Source organism: Myodes glareolus, chromosome 2 (assembly GCF_982192425.1).
Source record: "Myodes glareolus chromosome 2, mMyoGla1.1, whole genome shotgun sequence".
NCBI classification, from domain to species: domain Eukaryota; kingdom Metazoa; phylum Chordata; class Mammalia; order Rodentia; family Cricetidae; genus Myodes; species Myodes glareolus.
Genome location: NC_142027.1, coordinates 1759438 through 1778971, shown reverse-complemented (window position 1 = coordinate 1778971; position 19534 = coordinate 1759438). Strand labels below are relative to the sequence as shown.

The window sequence follows — 19534 nt, the reverse complement described above, 5'->3', positions numbered from 1 at the left end:
TTTTATATTTGTGGGCATAATCACCTCAGAGTGAAGAGTTCTTAGCTAACAATGATTTCAGTTTTTTTTTTTTTTGTGTGTGTGTGTGTGTACTTGAAAACTATCAAACAATAGAGATCTGATAACAGTGGCTCAACACAGAATTGAAAACCCAGGTAAGATTCAGCTCTGAAGCTTGGTCACATCATGTGGAATAGATGAAATAGAGATGAAGGTGTTAAGTAGTACATTTAAAGAATAATACAGTGGTAACAACCTGATGAGAACTCTTTCAGTATTAGAGTCAAGCCTGATACCAGACTTACTGAGTCCTCATGGTTCAGTGCAGGTTCCCCAGAATGGGGTTAATTTGAAAGAATAAATTAAATTTAATTAAACTGTTAGTGTACAAATATCACAGAATTGAAAGTGATGGAAAGACGATGAGTCATCCTCAGCCGTTCTTTAGATGATAAACTGGACATGAAATTAGAAAACCTGAAACCAAATAATATTACTGCTGTGTCACCGATGCAAGTTCATGTAACAAATGCCGTGATGCAAGTTCATGTAACAAATGCCGTGGATGACATGGTGAGGAGGGTACCAGGTAAGTGGTTATGGAGAGGGAGTGATTGGTGACTTATAACGGGATGATCAGAGGCAGCAGAACACAATTCAAGAGTCATGGTGAAGAGTAATTTGTTCCTTTCGTTAAGTTGATAATGTGTCCACTCAAAGGCTTTTCAACGGTTATAAGATATCCAAACTTTTTTTTATTGAGTCTGATATTAAGATAAAAATAGTTCTTTTCTCACAGCCTGGTTTTTTTTTTTTGGTTGTTTCTTGGTTTGCTTTTTAAGATTAAGACTCCTTCTGAATCTGTAAACCAAGTTTACCACAAAATTCAGGTTTCCTAGAGCAAAGTTTATTTTTGTAAAACACCGTGTCCAACTATTCCAGTTATTAGTAATGGACCTCAGAACAAAAGAAAACTAAGTCAGTTTACTCTAATAGAGAAATCAAATTAACTGAACTGTTTGTTTCTTTATTAAAAGATATGCTAGATTTTTAATGAGAGAGAACAGCAAAACAGAAATATTATCTACAGGGAAAAATAGATTATGTCAGGGTAAGGAGATGTGTAATAAAAACAAAATCATTCTAAGTTCCCTGATTATTTATTCTTTCCAAAAATGCAGGGTTATAAATATTACCTAATGCATGGGATTTTTATATATGTTAGGCAGTGTGATTGCATACAACATAAGAACTAAGTGGAAATTGTTGTGAAAATTAAAGCTTTAGATCACTCCTTCAAACTTTTAGCTGTTTAACATTTTGGGACAAACATTCTGAGACCCAGAGAGGAATTAAACTATTAACATATCCTACAAGTCAGAGTTAAAAATAAAATTCAGTTTTAATATATAAGAATGTGCTCTATCCACTTCATTAAGAATATCAGTAAGATAACCAATGCCAAGTCTTAACACTGAAGTCATGTACATATAAGAAACATTGTATTTACGTGTGTGTGTGTGTGTGTGTGTGTGTGTGTGTGTGTATAACAGGAATTAAAGAAAATGAGACTTAATATAAAGGAGTTAAATTGTAGTATTAAGGAGGAAATAAAAGGGGTGCAATAGTGTAATCATATTTTAACTACAAAAATATTAAAACAAAATAATTTTTGGAAGAAAGATATTGGAAATTTGAATTTGTCTGTTTCATAGGTTTAAAAATAGCAGAGACTTTAAAGGCTCTCTTATTATTTAAGTCAAATGACAAATGTTTTGTACTGTCTCCATATGATAGAGAGAGTTACTCCTTACTGAAAAATTACTTTTATTCTACTGATCTTCTCTGGCAGAAAATTATTTAGAGTGCAGAGATCTTAATGCTGTTCTACAAAAGGTTAGTGTAATGATGAAGACCTATCACTTCAAACTGAGAGAGCCTAGATGGGAGGTGGTGGCGCATGGCTTTAATCCCAGAACTCAGGAGGCAGAGGCAGGTGGCTCTCTATGCGTTCCAGACCAGTCTGGTCTACAAGAGCTAGTTCCAGGACAGGCACCAAAGCTATACAGAAAAACCCTGAACCAGGTTGAAATAAGAAAAAGAGAAAGGAAGGAAGGAAGGAAGGAAGGAAGGAAGGAAGGAAGGAAGGAAGGAAGGAAGAAGCTGAGAGAGCCTGATTCATAATTTCCATGCTTTTCTGATGATACGTTTAGGCTTCTAAGGTTTAGTTTCCTCATTCTCAAGTGAGGAGATCTAGTAATAGTAATATCATGTAATATCAAACATATGTGATAATTGATAAATCAGCTTAAACCCTTCTTAAAATATAATTTTATGCAGACAAATGATTTTTAATTGATACTTTAAGTATTATTTAGAATAATCTTGCTTTTATCCTTGCTATTAATTTTATTTTTATTCTTAATTTTATCTGGAAATATCACGTCACAAGAAGGCAATATTTAGTTATGATAAAGGAGTGCCAATAGAGTTACCATATCTTTAATGATACATTATTAATATCATCCAGTTGACATTGACTCATTATAGGATGATGTTATTTCAATTGTAGGGGTGCTGAGTATATTCTCTTAAAATATTGATCAGAAAATGTAGAGACTGCAAGATAACTCAGCTAATAATTATATATACAGCATTATAATTTGGAGTCTGATACACAGTTGTTACTGAATTTGTCTATCCAATTATTAGCTGAAACTTGAATCTATAATGCTTGATAGTTATGAAAATAAAAGAATATAAAGAACCACAATAACTTATTGATGTTGTCTCTTTGATATTATCCAAAGGGCCACAATGCATATTTTATTAGTATTAATTTTAAAAGTAACAAGACCTTGATTTAATTTGGCTCCAGTATTACTGGCAATGTGAAATTTAGGTTTTCTTTCACTTCTTTAGACTTATATGCTACTCTCAAAAGTGAATAAATGACTTTATAGAAATTCCTGTTTATGAAACGTAGTAGAGAATCAATGGATATCAGCAATGTATATTAGTAATATTAATGATTCAATTTTAGAAGACATACAATTTGAAGAATATAGTCACTGCTAAGTCAAGAGTTTTGCATATGGTTCTTCAGCTAGGTCATTCCAAGGAGACAGTATTGACAGGAAATAAACAAATAAAAATTATTATACTTTCCAAGTGTTTTGATTATTTAATAAATAAATAGAATTTATCATTTTAACTTCAAGTTTAAAAATGCAAACATTAAATAGGTCTTGCACATTAAGTAGAATTTCTTTTTTTTTTTGTTTGTAAAAAGATAAAGTGAAGGTATGAAGAGAATGATAATGGAAGACAAATTAATGAAAAAACATGAAACTGGTAATCATTAGTTGGCCAAAGCTTGTTCTAGCATATCCTAAGAATATGTATACAGTGAAGTAATAATAAGACTTCAAATCCAAGCAGAAAACACAGAACAGAAAGCATGAACTGCATGAGTGTAAAGCTTCCTAGAGCAGTAGAGTTGAAACTGTCATAAAGCTTTTATTGTTAGTGCTTGGTTTTTGTAGTACAAGATGGAGAAAAGAATGATAAAGTGATTATTAGACAGTGCCCCCAAACTGCCCAACAAACCAATAACTACTGATTAAAAAAAAACATTTCTTATGCAGATTATTGAGTTCAGAATTCCATGATTTTATCAACTCGCATCAGATGGAGAAGCTATTCTTTATTCTTTTGGGAATTACAAAGAATCCATAATTAAGAAAAATATTATCAGTTTTGTTCCTACTCATGTATGTAGCAACAATGTTAGGAAACATATTGATTGTGGTAACAATAACTAGAAGTCCTGGTCTGAGGTCTCCCGTGTATTTCTATCCTTAAGTTGCTATCCCTCATGGAGATTACTTACTCTTCTATCATTACCCCCAAGTTAATTGTGGACTCTTTCTCTGAGAACATTTCCATTTCATTGGAAGGTTGCATGACTCAGCTCTGGATCACTTCTTCGGTGGTGTGGTGATAATTCTTCTCATTGTGATGGCCTATGACCGTTATGTGGCCATCTGTAAACCTTTGCATTATTTGACAAACATGAGTCCCAGAGTATGTTGCCTTATGGTAGGAGGGACTTGGGTTGGTGGATGTGCACATGCAACCATTCAGCTTCTTTTCATGTATCAAATACCTTTCTGTGGCCCGAATATCATAGATCACTTTATGTGTGATTTATTTCCACTGCTGAAATTGGCGTGCATGGACACCTATATTCTAGGTCTCTTGGTCATTGTCAACAGTGGAGTGATGTGTATGGCCATTTTCCTTATTCTAACTGTGTGGAGGGCCGGACCACATTCTCCATTGCTTCTAGGAACAAAGGTAGAGATTGACCTCTGTGACCCCAAGGTGTGGCGGCACACGCCTTTAATCTCAGCACACGTGCTTTGTAACTCTCTACCGCTGTGTCCCTGCCTACTCCCGAGGTTTCACCTGGGACTGGGAGCAGTCAGCCAATCCGGGAATGACACGTCCAGGGCAGGGTCTGTTTCCTTTATAAGGGATGGGTTCCATCTTATCTGGGTCCCCACGGCCGTGTTGGCTTATGCTCTGCTCCCAAGAGACATAAAGCTATTCTGCAGAAGGATCCTAGTGTTCCGTGTGGTTCTTGCTGGCGAGAAGGTAGCGCGGGACATCATATCCCCCTTTTTTTACTTCTTTGCAGAAAGGCAACTCCCTAGGAAGGTAAAGATAGAGGTCGCACTTCCCAAAATGAAAACATAAAAATGGGCTTACACGGAATCTGTCCCTAGGCTCATGACACCTGGAACCTATCCGGCCTGCCCTCTGCCATTTTTCTGGGAAAGGGAATATACAGCAGAAAACCCTTAAGCAGAGCGACTTATCTCTCAGAGAGGGCCATTCTCTGTGCGATGCTCTTCAGCTCGACAACCTTCAGGGCTAGCTAAGCCAAGCACTCCACCCTGTGCAATGGACCACAGTCCTAGGGGTGCAGGAGCTGGTTGGCTTAAACCCTACTGCTTTAGATAACCACACATCAGTAGAGGCCCCCTGTTTCAGGGCAGCCAGCGCTTGTGCAATAACCACTTTGTCCCTACAATTTTAGGATTTGAGTCAGCAGACCATCCATAGGAAAAACACTAATCCATAGCATAGGACTGTTCCAAAACATTTCCACCCCCACCCATTCTTTGAAGTAGGGGAATGAGAGACACGGCCCAGGACTGAAGTCCTACGACCAAGCTTATAAATCATCTCTAGGACAGTAGGGAGGGGGCCCAAAATCTTATTGGTTGTAAAAAATCGGGGAGACACAGCCATCCTATGGTTGACTGGTAACAACTTCAGGAAGGCTGAGAGTGTCCTCCATCGGTGCTCTGTCATCCATCCGCAAAATGGCAAGAGGAACAGCAGCCAGGTCCTCAGGCGAATCCGTGTGTTGTGGATCACTCTTCACTGTTCGGGTCAATCGCTCTGGCAGCCAGAATGGGCTTTCTTGATCCTGTGGGAAAACACAAACAGCTCCCCTGGATCTCAATAAGATGGGATCCGGGCCTTTCCATTCATTAGAAAGCACATCTTTCCACTTAACCAAATCTTTGGGCCGCTGCGAATCCGAACAATGTCGTGTTGCAGCATTTTGGCCATTATCATCCAGATTTAAAAAATTTATGGTGAACAGAGCCATGGCGATGGCCACCCTTGGTGTCGTGGGCAGCTCTGTCAATATTCCCCCTTTCTGCTTAAGTAGATAAGATTTGAGGGTGCGATGCGCTCGTTCTATGATACCTTGCCCCTGGGGGTTATAAGGCAGGCCTGTAATGTGGGTGACTTGCATCTGCGCACAGAATTGCTTAAACTTTTGAGAAGTATAGGCAGGCCCATTATCCGTTTTTAAAAATGTGGGCTTGCCCCAAGCACTCCATGCCTCAAGGCAATGTTGAATGACATAAGAGGTTTTTTCTCCTGTAAGCGGTGTGGCATGAATAATGCCAGAGCATGTGTCAATTGACACATGCACATACTGAAGTTTTCCAAAGGCAGTGATATGAGTTACGTCCATCTGCCATATTTGCAAAGGCGTAATCCCTCTAGGGTTCACGCCAGTGTGTCTGATAGGAAGAAACTGGCAACAGCTATGACATTGAGTTACAATATCACGAGCCTCTTTTCTGGTAAGAGAAAAACGTTTGCGCAGGGTTTCAGCTGTAACATGAAACTTATCATGAAAGGTTTTAGCGGTCTGCAACGGGGAGGCAAGAGCTACTGCAGCAAGCCGCGTAGCACGATCAGCCAGGTCATTGCCCAAACTCATTGGGCCTGGAAGCCCCGAATGTGCTCTTATGTGTGTGATAAAAAATGGAGCTCTCCTACTTAATAAGCAATCCTGTATCCTCTGGAAAAGAGCTGCCACTGTACTAGTAGGTTTTATAATTCCAGCGGCCTCTAATAATTTATCAGCGTTAACCACATAGGCAGAATCAGAAACAATATTAAGGGGACAAGGAAATCTTTGAAGAACCTCTAAAACCACCATACATTCCACCACCTGGGGCGAGGTGGCAGAAAAGTTCTTTATATATGTTTTAGAACCGACAACATAGGCTCCCACACCATTCTTGGAGCCATCTGTATAAACCGTTATCCCGTCTTTTAACGGAGCAAAAGATGTAGCTCGGGGAAACACAATGGGATGACATGCAGCAAACTGCAATAGAGGATGTCTAGGATAATGATTATCAATTTTCCCTGAAAAGATGGTAACCAAAATGGCCCAATCGTCAGAGGCAGCGGCCAAAGTTTGTACCTGAGAGGAGGTATAAGGAATTATCATAACCTCTGGGTGCTTGCCAAAATGACTAACAGACATTTTAAGGCCTTTAAGGGCAATTTGAGCTATAGCGGCGGGATACCACTCAATACTTTTGTTAGGAGAAGCATGCGGATGGATCCACAGTAACGGTCCGTCCTGCCATAGCACAGCGGTGGGTAACTTTCTTGTTTTAAACACGCATAAAGCAAATGGTTGAGTCTCATCAATACGGCACAGCTGTGCCTCCTTAATGGATTCCTCCACTAGCAACAAGGCTGCCTCTGCTGCCGGCGTCAAGGCCCGAGGGGAAGTAATATGAGTATCCCCTTCCAAGATATCAAACAATGGCTTCAAATCAGCAGAGGGGATTTTTAAAAACGGTCGCAGCCAATTAATATCTCCTAACAACTTTTGGAAATCATTTAACGTTCGCAAATCATCTCTATAAATTTTTATTTTTTGAGGCAAAATCTTTTCAGGAAGAATAACAGAACCTAAAAATTGGCCAGTATCTGCAATCTGGACCTTCTCAGCGGCTATTTGAAGACCCCATAGCTGTAAACTTTTAACGAGTAGTGGGTAGGCTTCCTTTAGGACCTGTAAGTCCTCATGACACATAAGGACATCATCCATATAATGAACCACGAGCAAACATGGAAACCGTTCACGAAGCGGTTTAAGAGCCTCCTGCACAAACATCTGACAAATGGTCGGACTGAGACACATACCCTGAGGGAGGTTTTTCCATTGAAAACGCTTATCAGGCTCTATATGATTAACTGAAGGAACCGTGAAAGCAAAGCGAGGCCTATCAGCAGGATGCAAGGGAATAGAAAAGAAACAATCCTTAATATCTATTATTACCAAACTCCAATTTTTGGGCAAAGCTGAAAGCACCGGGAGTCCTCGCTGCACAGGCCCAAAGAGGTGCATTTGTTCATTAACGGCTCTCAAATCATGCAGCAAGTGCCACCTTCCGAATTTCTTTCTAATGACAAAAATGGGTGTATTCCACGGAGAGGTGGATGGTTCTATGTGTCCCAGAGCCAACTGCTCCTTAACTAGCTGATTCACTGCTTCCAGCTTTTCAGAGGTAAGTGGCCACTGGGGAACCCATACGGGGGTCTCTGTTTTCCACGGTATGGGCCGTGCTGCCCCAGTGGCGCCTAGGAAAAACCCAGGCCCTGTTTGCTGATATTAGGTTTGGGATTTATTGGCTCCCGTATTCCCTGCTGGGAGCGACCCAAGTCCCTTCCTGGCCTATGACCCATTTTGATCATTATATCTTGGGCCCGAGATGAATATGCATTAGATAGGGTCAATCCCATGCCCTGCATCACGTCTCTTCCCCATAAGTTGACCGGCAGGGGGAGGACATATGGTGTAAAATATCCTGACTGCCCTTCATCTGTTTCCCAGGTTAATCTGGTGGAGCTAATGGTGGGATTTGCACTGTAGCCCAAGCCCTGTAGGGCATGAGACGACTCAGTAACTGGCCAGGACTGTGGCCACCAGCGCGATGAGATAATACTTTTGTCTGCGCCGGTGTCCAAAATGCCTTTGAAGCGTTTACCATTGACCCAAAGGGGCAGTTTGGGTCGATCTTGAAGGCTAACAACCAAGTAAGCTGAATCCTGTCCTGTTGACCCCATTAATCTATTCTCCGGCCTCTGGTGGATGTCTGCCGGAAGAAGCAGTAATTGAGCTATCCTGTCTCCTTTACTGATGGAAAAAACTCCACTAGGGCAAGAGCATAGGGCTTGTATCTCAGCAGTGTGCTGACTATCAACGAGACCTGGGTGGACGATTAATCCCTGTAGGGTAAGCGAGCCACGTCCTAAAAGCAGGCCCACGCTTCCAGGGGGTAGGGGCTCAGGCAGCTGCACAGGGACGGGCTGTACCCCCATTTGAGGCATTAATAAGAAGTCGGTGGAGGCACACAAGTCCACTCTTGTTCTGCCTCCGAGGGTCCCTCGGTCATTGCCCTGGCGAACTTGTTCCCATATTTTTGGGGGCCCTGGGACCAAGGGCCCGCCATCCCGTTTTTTGGATTATCAATCTGTGGGTTTCCTAATGGTGGGAGGATCTTACCATGGGCGCCCCTAACGGAGTAGCAGAGCTCTGCCCTATGATAACCTTTACCACAGCGTGAGCAAAGCATAGGGGGCGCTCTCTCCTTTTCCGATAACCTACAGTCCCTTTTTAAGTGTCCTGGCTTCCCACATTTAAAACAAACTCTTCTGTCTGGCCCTTTAAAATGGTGTTTTTGTGATTGCATGATGGCTGCAGCCAAACCTGCATTCGTCAGGGGTCCTCCTAGTTCTCTACAGACCCTGAGCCAGTCCTGTAGCCCTTTATTTTTCCTAGGTGCTATGGCGGCACGGCACTCCTGCGTGGCTTGCTCAAAAATGAGCTGCTCAATTAGGGGCGTGGCCGTATCAGTATCGCCAAAAATGCGTCCTGCTGCCTCAATCATTCTTGCCACGAAATCTGAAAAAGGCTCCTGAGTCCCTTGTATAATCTTAGTGAGCGGAGTGCTCCCTTCTCCCTTTTTTGACAAGGCTTTCCATGCTCTTACAGCTGTATCGGCTATCTGGCGGTAGGCGCCGTAAGGGTAGTTTGTCTGGGCAGCGGCATAGTGCCCTCGCCCAGTCAGGAGGTCAAATGTCCATTGCTGTTGTTCTGGAATTAAGGCCTGAGCGTTAGCTCTGGCCTGTTCCTGGGCTGCCTCGTGCCACAGCGCTTTCCATTCCAAATATTGACCCATGCTGATGAGCGATGCTTTTGCAACTGTTTCCCAGTCCGCTGGAGTCATGGCAGACAAGGCCAATCTATCCAACTGGGCTAAGGTAAAATTAGCAGTCACTCCATACTTTCTGACTGACTCTGCTAATTCTTTGATTTGATTGTACTCCACAGGTGCATGTAATCGCCCGTTTTCCCCTTCATAAACGGGGAAAGCCAAGTGTAGCTTTCTCTTGACCTTATCAGGGATAAATGAAAAGGTCTTTGGCCCAAGGCTTTCCTCATAAGGAGGCGCCAAAGGGGCAATTGAGGGAAGGTGTAGCCTATAATGAGGCGGATGGACCGTTTGGGATAACCTCATGGCCCTGCCGTTGGCTAATTCTACTTCCTCCTCTGTATCCATTTCTCCTTCCTCTTCTCCTGCAGAAAACTTTTGGCCTTGTGGGACAATATTCTCCCCCATTTCTACTTCCTTAGAATTCCTGGAGGGTCCTTTTTCCTTAATTTTTTCTCTCACGCGCGCGTCTAACCTCCCACTGCATTCAGTTTCTGATATTCTGTCCTGAATTTCCTCCGCCCTTGCAACAACCGCTTGGCAAGATTCATCTTTTAAGCAATTTTTGATGGAAAATAAGAGAATTGCTAAGATAAGCATCAAGGCCTGTATGAAACCTTCCCAATGCGGAGACAAGTCGAGCTCAAAACCGAAAAATCCAGGAACAGACATTACCTCTCTGATATGCAGACCCTGCAGTTCTGAATCCTTCCTGAATCCAAAGTGAATCCAAGAGATCCCCGTCGGTGCGGTGGTCAAGATTCCTCGGCGTCCTGGGTTTCGGCACCAGATGTCCCGCGCTACCTTCTCGCCAGCAAGAACCACACGGAACACTAGGATCCTTCTGCAGAATAGCTTTATGTCTCTTGGGAACAGAGCATAAGCCAACACGGCCGTGGGGACCCAGATAAGATGGAACCCATCCCTTATAAAGGAAACAGACCCTGCCCTGGACGTGTCATTCCCGGATTGGCTGACTGCTCCCAGTCCCAGGTGAAACCTCGGGAGTAGGCAGGGACACAGCGGTAGAGAGTTACAAAGCACGTGCGCTGAGATTAAAGGCGTGTGCCGCCACACCTTGGGGTCACAGAGGTCAATCTCTACCTTTGTTCCTAGAAGCAATGGAGAATGTGGTCCGGCCCTCCACATAACTGCTTCCTATGTGATCATCCTCTGCTCCCTAAAGTCCTCTAGCTCTGAAGGAAGGCGTAAAGCCCTCTCAACATGTACTTCCCACTTCACAGTGGTTGTACTCTTCTTTGTGCCATGTATTTTCTTGTATGTCAGACCTGTGATCACTTACCCTGTAGACAAGATAGTGGCTGTGCCCTTCACTGTCATTGAGCCAATGTTAAATCTTTTGATATACACCTTGAGGTATGCAGAGGTTAAAAATGCCCTAAGGAGGCTTCTAATGAAACAGGGGACATTGAGTAGTCATTACCTTACACACAGGAAGTAATGCTTCCCAGAAAGCTAACAGCGATCTCTCCTCTCCATTACCCTACTCCATTGTGAATCCAGCCCCATGGATGTCTTTCAAACTTAACAATCAGGTAGTGATACAATGGTCCTTTCTATTCCGGTTAGTGTCTTGTCCCCAGCAAGCCAAACCATCACATTTATACTACATCTTTTTCCTCCTAACTCTATAGAAAACCAAATCAAAGTAAAATCTCTATTTTTGAAAAGTATTTGGTATTACTATTCCAATATATGATTTTGAAAAAATCCTGAAAATATCTTACATTCTAAGACAGTAGAAATTTTACTGAACATCATAGCCAAAATAAATAATCTATCTTGAACTTTCTTAACATTTAAGACTGCTGCTCTTCTGAATTTCCCATGTAGTCAACTATTACAAAATAAGATAATACATAGCTAAAATCTTCAATTGTTTATGCTTCTATGTCTCTGACCTAGACAATGTATATTTAATTTACTGAAAGCCGCATATACAGGAGTTGAAATCAACATCCTGAAATCTGTCATAAAGTTTGAAAATTACTATTCATGGATGTTCTTTGATAAAGAGTGTTGTTTTTTATCTGGATCAATCGGAATCAATTTGATTTAGTCATTTAATTCCTTGTAAAACTTGGTTAAGAGTTTTGTAAAGTAGCCCATTTCTTCCTCTATGTGATGTTTTCTGTGCTGTTCAAAAAATATTTGTAGTAATTTTTTTAGGGACAGAGACCCAGATGTATTTCCAGTCACACACAGAGAGATAAGCACCATTTATACTCTCAAACAAACATCAGAACAAAGAGACACACAGTCACAGACAGAAACACATATGACTTCACAGAATCACATACAACCTTCAAGCAGGCACAGATTCAGAATTATACAACAAACAAACAGAGGACAGAAAACACAAGAAGCATGATATAGAGTATTCAAGTCTGGATTCATTTTTGATTAAATGACTCTGGGGGAAGTGCTTATATTTCTTTCCTTAGTGTGACTCCATGTATTTTTGGTAACTCAGGGTTAATCACTAAGGAATGTAATGCATATATCTGACAAAATGGATTTCAAACAAAAGCTAATCAAAAAAGACAAGGAGGGACACTTCACTTTGATCAAGGGAGCAGTTGAAAAAGAAGTCATTAATATACTAAACATACATGCATCAAATTCTGCTGCATCCAATTTCATAAAAAGTTTGTACTATTAAATTTAAAGATGCAGATTAACATCAATCCAAATAGTAGGCGATTTCAAAACTCAGTTTTCTATATTAATCGGGGCAGGTCATCTGGACAAAAATTAAACAGAAAAACATGAGAACTAATTGACATCATACATCAAATGACTTAACATATGTCTGTAGAATATTCTAACTCAAAACAAAAGAATGCATGTTGTACTTATAAGAACACACAGGACTGAAGATTCCTAAGACAGACAAAATCCTTGGATAGAAAACAAATCTGCATATTCGAAAACACTGCAATCCTATATAAGTACAAAGTAATAAAACTTAAAAATGATAGTAAAGCAATCCCCAATAAATACTTAAACTCATAGAAATTAAGCAACTCATTACTGAATAATGACTAGGGTAAAGAAGAACTCTAGAAAGAAATTTTAAAAATTACTAAAAGTAGTGAAATGAAAACACAGCTCTACAAATAAGAAGAAAATGCATAGCTTTAGGTGGATGGTTAATGACCTAAAGCTCTGCTGAACTGAAAGGCTCTGGGCATGACTTCATCTATAAAACCTGTCGACTCTTAGTATCCAGGAAGCTACCCTCTGTTGGTATCTACTACCTTGAGCAGGGGAACTGATTTGAGGAGGGATTCTATCATCCCTAAAGTTCCCTCTTCCAACCACAAAGCCCCAAGTTTGCTATGAGACATTTGTATAGTCTCAAACCTGGTGGTGACAACACAACACTTCAATTATACTGAGCCAAGGAAATGATTTAATTTCCGTCTCTTTCTTTCATCCCTAGTGTAATCAAGCAGCTTGACATCATTCCTAAGCACAGCCTTTCCCAGTAACCCCAAGAGACTACATAGGTACAGGCTCAAACACATCGGTTGGAAAAACAGATGAGTGACTGACTTCTCAGGTTGACTGTCCCAAAATTTAGATCTTAACAAAACCTCAGGGCACATTCTGTGCCTCTCCCCATCTCATCCCATCACCAGGAAAGCAGCTGAATTCTGCTTCCACCTGTGGTGGAACTCCACTGCTCTGGGGCAGTGCCCAACAGCATGGAAGAAGGGGGGATACCTGCCTCCAGGCTGTGGCACCATCCCTACACCCCACTGGACTTTGTCCCATAAAGACCAACTCTGTCAACAAACTTCACACACCTGAATGTCATTCTCATGATATTCATACCAATCGTACCCCGTAACCACAACAGACTACATAAGCACAGGTGCAAACCACACCAGTTGGAAAAACAGCAAATTACCCAAGAACAATCACAAACCACAGCAGTAGGAAGAACAGGCACAGAGACAAGTCACAACAGTTGGAAGAAAAGATTAAACACATGTGTAAAAAATACATTCAACAAAGGAAAGACCAAAGTGGCACCACCAGAATACAGTGATGATACAACAGCACAAGCTGAACATCCCAAGCAGGGGAAACAGAAGAAAATAAGCTTTAAAATTGCTTAATGAAGATTATAGAGGATCTTAAGCAGGAAATAATTCCCTTAAAGAAGTTTAGAAAAAGACAACCCAGAAAATGGAAGAAATAAATAAATCTCTTAAAAGAAGCAAAGAAGGTCAAGAAAAAAGTGATCAGATGGGTGGAGGAAATAGATCAAGACTTGAAAACTGAAATAGAAACACACAAACTGAGGGGATTCTAGAAATGACTACCCATCATAGACTTTGTCCAGTACCTGATGAAATCAGATACAGAAATCTACAGTCAAGCACTGGATAGAGCTCCAAGTGGCCATTTGAACATATTGTCAAGGAATTATATAGTAAAGAGGGGCTAAGTACCTACATAAAACTTGAAAACTCTCAAATAAATAGCTTAATTACACATGAAAGAGTCTCTAGAACAACAATAAGAAAAAGCAATCAAAAGCCAGGGGTCAAATTAATGAAGTAGAAAAAATAATTTGCAAGAAGTCAATGAAACAAAGAGCTTTCTTTGAAAAAATCAACAAGATTGACAAACTTTCAATCAAATTCAACAAAACACAGAAAAAGACGATCCAATTTAATAGACTTAAGATTGAATGAAAGATATCACAACAGACATGAAGAAAAGTTAAAGAATCATAAGGTATAATATAAAAAATTCCTTTTACATCTAACTGGCAAAGCTAAAAAAATTGGATAAATTTCTTGACACATATTAACTATCAATGTGAAATCAGATAAATATTTTGGACAGACACATAATCTCTATTGAAATCAGAAAAGAAATTAAGAGGCTTCCATTAAAAAAAAAATTAAAGCCCAAGTGCAAATGGATTCAGCATCGAATTCTACAAGACCTCCAAAGAACATCTAAGGCCAATATTTCCAAAATTATTTCATAAAATAAAACTGAAAGAATATTTCTTAATTCTTTTTATGAAGTCACTATCACTTTGATACCAAAACTACATAAGGATCCAAAAATAAAAGAAAATTACAGAACCTTTTCCTTTATGGAGATGAATATGAAAATTCCCAATAAAATAGTAACAAAATAAATCCAAGAATAAATAAAAAAATTTCCATTGTGCTCAAGTAAGTGTCATTCCAGAGATACAGAAATGGTTCAAAATATGTAAATCGATAAATGTAATCTTCCATATAAACAGACTAAAATTAAAAAATCCAAAAACACATAAACACCTCATTTGATGAAGAAAAAATATTTGACAAATCTTTATACAGATCCTGGAAATACTAGGGAGACAATATATATACTTCAATATAATGTAGATGGTTTATAGCAAATGCACAGCCAATGCCAAACTAAGTAGAGAAAACCACTAAGTGTTTCCACTAAAATCAGGAACAAGAAATGGATGTCTGCTCTTTGATACCTGCTCTGTATAGTATTTGAAGTCTTAGATTGAACAACAACAATAAAAAGAAACTTCTACAAATTTAATGAAATGAACAACAACATCCAACACAATTCTTCACAAAAAAGAAATAAAGAAAAATGTTCAAATTCACATGGCAACACTTGCAAAAACAGAAAAAAATAAAACAGAATAACTTAAACAATTCTGCATAATAAATGAACCACCGGAGACATCACAATCACATCTTTAAAACTGTGTTACAGAGCTATAATAACCAAAACAGCAACAATATTTGCATAAAAACATACTTTGCTTGTTTGAATAGAATTGAAGATGACATTATTTCATAAACCAAGTGTTCTATTATTTTTAAAATGAGGTTCAAAAGTTGTACTGTAGAAAATATATCTTTTAAAATGGTGCTTATCAAACTGGGTAGTTATATGCAGAAAATATGAAGACATCCTATACCTATAACCGAGCATAAAACACAGTAAAAATATGGATCAAGAATTTCAGTGCAGCCGGGCGGTGGTGGCACATGCCTTTAATCCCAGCACTCGGGAGGCAGAGGCAGGCAGATCTCAGTGAGTTTGAGGCCAGCCTGGTCTACAAGAGCTAAAGTTCTAGGACAGGCTCCAAAACCCACAGAGAAACCCTGTCTCAAAAAAACAAAACAAAACAAAAAAGAGAAGAATTTCAGTGCAAAATCATATATCCTGAACCTGATGGAAGATAAAATATAGGAATGAAATCATTGACACAACATAATCATCATATTGCATCACTTTTCATTTGTGATGACCATGTAGGGCATGAATTTGAGAATGGCAGCATACTGGTTCAAGGTAAATATTTCCACATCTGCCAGCAAGTGAGCAATGAAGAGCTGAGTCATGGATCCATTATAGAAAAAGCTTTTGTTTGCTGTAGCCAAGTCTCTACGAGCATCAGAATCACAGGGGAGGTGTACATATGGGTATATTTTCATTTTTGTATAATGTGGGCACAAGATGATTATACAAAACCCTCTCATCCCATAGTTCTGACATGGTGGTAGTTCTACTTTAAGTGCCTGAAATTTATACCACCTACATGTTACCTGTAGGACATGAGATGAAGGATAAGGTCATGCCTGTGTTTTACAGATGATTGTCCCTTGCATAATCCCCTCATCAATCGTCTGAGTTACACTGAAATGAAAATTGTCATGTACAGGTGTGAAACACAGACAGTTTTTTTTAATCTTGTTATTGAAAAAGAAATTAAGTTTTAGCGAGCTCAAGAAAAATGTTTCAGAGTTTTGTAGATGGGTAAGATAAATGAAAGACCTATTCTTCTAAACACCAGCTAGACTGCTGTAGAATGCATTGATAGAGTACGTAGTTATTATGGGTAAGGCCCTGAGCTCAATTCTTGTTATAAGCCACTATATTATACAATAATTGCTCAATCACCTTATTTTGATTGACTAATCAAAGCCAATAGCTTTGATAAAGGTTTTCAAGCCAAGAAGCAAGGAATTTGTTGTCATTACTTTGTGAATAAATTATTGTCATTTACTGTGGATTTGGTTGCAGCTAACTCCTTTTCTGTTACAAATTTGGGAATTAGTTCCCTATTTCACATCAGTTTCCCAATTCTCAGTTACATAGCATGAGGCAAGTCTAAGCTATAGGAGACATTGCTCTACACAGAAATCAATAATCAACATCACTTGAGAGAAAAGGAATAAGACTATTAATGACCTAGAACACTAGAGAACAGAAACAAAAGGAGATAAGACCATATATATATAAAATATATATATAATTAAGAAAATATTTAATATATAAAATAAAGAAAATATTTAAAAATGATACCCATAAGGGATTTTAAAATGATAAAATCAATGTACTTTAAGAACCAAAAAACTTAGATATGTTGATGTTGAAAAAGAATAGGTTCTTCCCTAGTAGAGGGAATGTCATTCATAAGATTGATATTGCCCATATGTATATGTTGGCTGCTGAGGTCTGTAACCTGACACATAGAGTTATAGTCAATGGCTGGTTTCTCAAACCTTTGAGCTGACACAACTGTGCCAAGCAGGATTGAACATACATATTCAGAGCTGCCTAATAAGAAATTCAATATTCATTGGCTCAAGATAACCCTCCCAAACTGCACACCAACACAATCTGGTCTGTTTTCATTTACATGACATAAATTAAAACATGCTGGGAAATTACAAAATCACAACTCCACACTCCATACCACAATCAGGTCCTACTTCATAAAGGTGACTCCGGCAGCTGATTTCCTAGCCTGTTTTTCCTACAGAGAACATAATAAACTATTTCTCCTATTTTGGTCTGATGACAGAAGCAATGTTCCACATGTGAATCCTTTTCTTGTGACGGCATTAGATAGTCGACTACATGGCTCAAATGGATAATTTTAAAACTCTGAGGTGTCACAGTCATTTAACTTAAGAATTTTGAAGCTGTAATATAGAGGACAGCAAGGTCATTGCCCTAGAGAGCAACAGATGGAATCAAACCAACCTGAGTCAACATAGGAAAGCTTGTCTCAGAAACATTTTTTTTCTAATGGGATGGAAATGCAGCTATTCTAAAATTAATTAATATTAACATGTGTGAAATCACTTCACATACTTAATAAAGAAAAAATCTAATCTCTCTAATGATGATATGCATCCATCTCTAACTGATGCTCAATGAGAAACCATCTTAGACAGATTTTTCATCCCACATATGCCATTATCCTTCAGTGTCTTTTAGGTTCACACTCCAGGTTACACTTTGAACAATTTAAATAGAGACAGGCAACTTGCCAGTCTAGGAACTTAGGCAGATGGGAGAGTTGCACAGCAAAGATATTCTCAGAGACCTGGAACAGCAGGTCATTCTTCAGTGGCAGGGTCCTATAGTGAAGGTAACAGGGTCTGAGCAAGATAAGACAAGTAGAAACTGGAAAGATAAAAGCTGGACTGGGGAGGTCTAGCACAAGCTATGTCCCATGCCAAGTTAGCTTCTCAAGAAAAAATGGCGTCTCTACTAGTTCCAGTAGGGAAATGGAAGGAAATGGGAGGCTTCTATGAAGTCAGTAGTGGGACAAATTCAGGAGGAAGCTAATCAAGCAATGCTACACAAGGGGAGCAGAGTATTTCAAAACATTAATTTCAAAGCCTACAGTAGCCTTGGGACTGATAACCATAGCTCCATCTGGTGGAAAGAGTTGGATTCTCAGGATCTGAAGCAACCTGTCCACAAAGGCCCTGGTCCCAAACATATTCCAGGTTTCAAAGGAGCTCTGATTTATCATCAATACCCCAGGCCATAGGAAAAGTTTTCAAGGCCTAGGTCTCAGGCTGTTCCACCTCCCTGCCCGAGGGCCTAAATGAAAACCTTGCTTGATCAGGTCACTCCTTAACACGACAGTATTCTACTTTTCAAATACTTGTACCTGCTGTCTTACTGTGGATCTGTTAGAACTATGATTTTCTCAAGAAGAAAACTGCAACTTTATGGCATACCAGGCCTTAAGGTTGGTTGTGACCCTGTAATGCTTCCTTGAGCAGCTTAGAGGCCTGTTCTTTGATATATGGGGATGGGTCTAGAAGCTGGTTGTAAAACAGGGGTGGGGGGCTTCTTTGTAATGATTTGGTGTCAAATGTCAGGAAAATCCTGGTGAACAAATGTGTATTCTTGCATCTCTAATAGGCTTAGTCAGCATATGGTTTTGGGTCCTCCCCCAGCTAAATTCTATTTTGTGAGACTTGGAGTAGTAGAGTGCTACACAACACATGAGATGCCTTTTACAACCTTCACAAAATTAATCAAATGGATCTTACAGGTAGAGATTAAATGCAAAGTGCTGAAGGTCTAGAAGATATTGGGGGAATCTAGGCCTCTCCGAGTTTGGTAACCTGCTTTTCATGGAAGCACAAAAGCACACAGGAGTTGAATAGAAAGATGTTTCTACATACAGCTCCCTATTCCTAATGCTCTGAGCAAATTCAATCACGGAGCTGTTATTCAAAGGCCTGCATCTTGGTCCAAGGACTTGCAAGGGCTGCAAGAGACCTCACAGGGCAGGGAATCTGGCTGCAGGTTCCCACCCAGATCTGGGGAGGACCCACCATACTGGCTCTGGCACCTATTCATCTGCTCTGCCCCATTTGGGATCAGCAGCCCCGCTCTCACCATGTCGTGGTTTTCTAGCTTTCCCAAACACTCCGCGCAGCTCCTTGCAGCAGCGATCACACTGCAGCCCCCAAATCTCTGGCGCCAGCTCCTCTTCAAAGCCAATCCTGCAGCCTGTGGCTAGAAAAGTTCTGTGTCTGACTGGAAGTCGCGGCCAGGAAAAATTGTGCTGTGTCTTTAAGTGTACTGTACCACTAAGGAAG

General features: G+C 39.9%; 1 pseudogene; it reads left to right on the top strand.

Moving 5' to 3' along the window:
- Positions 1–462: 462 nt before the first annotated feature.
- Positions 463–19455, top strand: LOC148122882 (olfactory receptor 4C6-like; annotated as a pseudogene).
- The last annotated feature ends 79 nt before the right edge of the window (positions 19456–19534 follow it).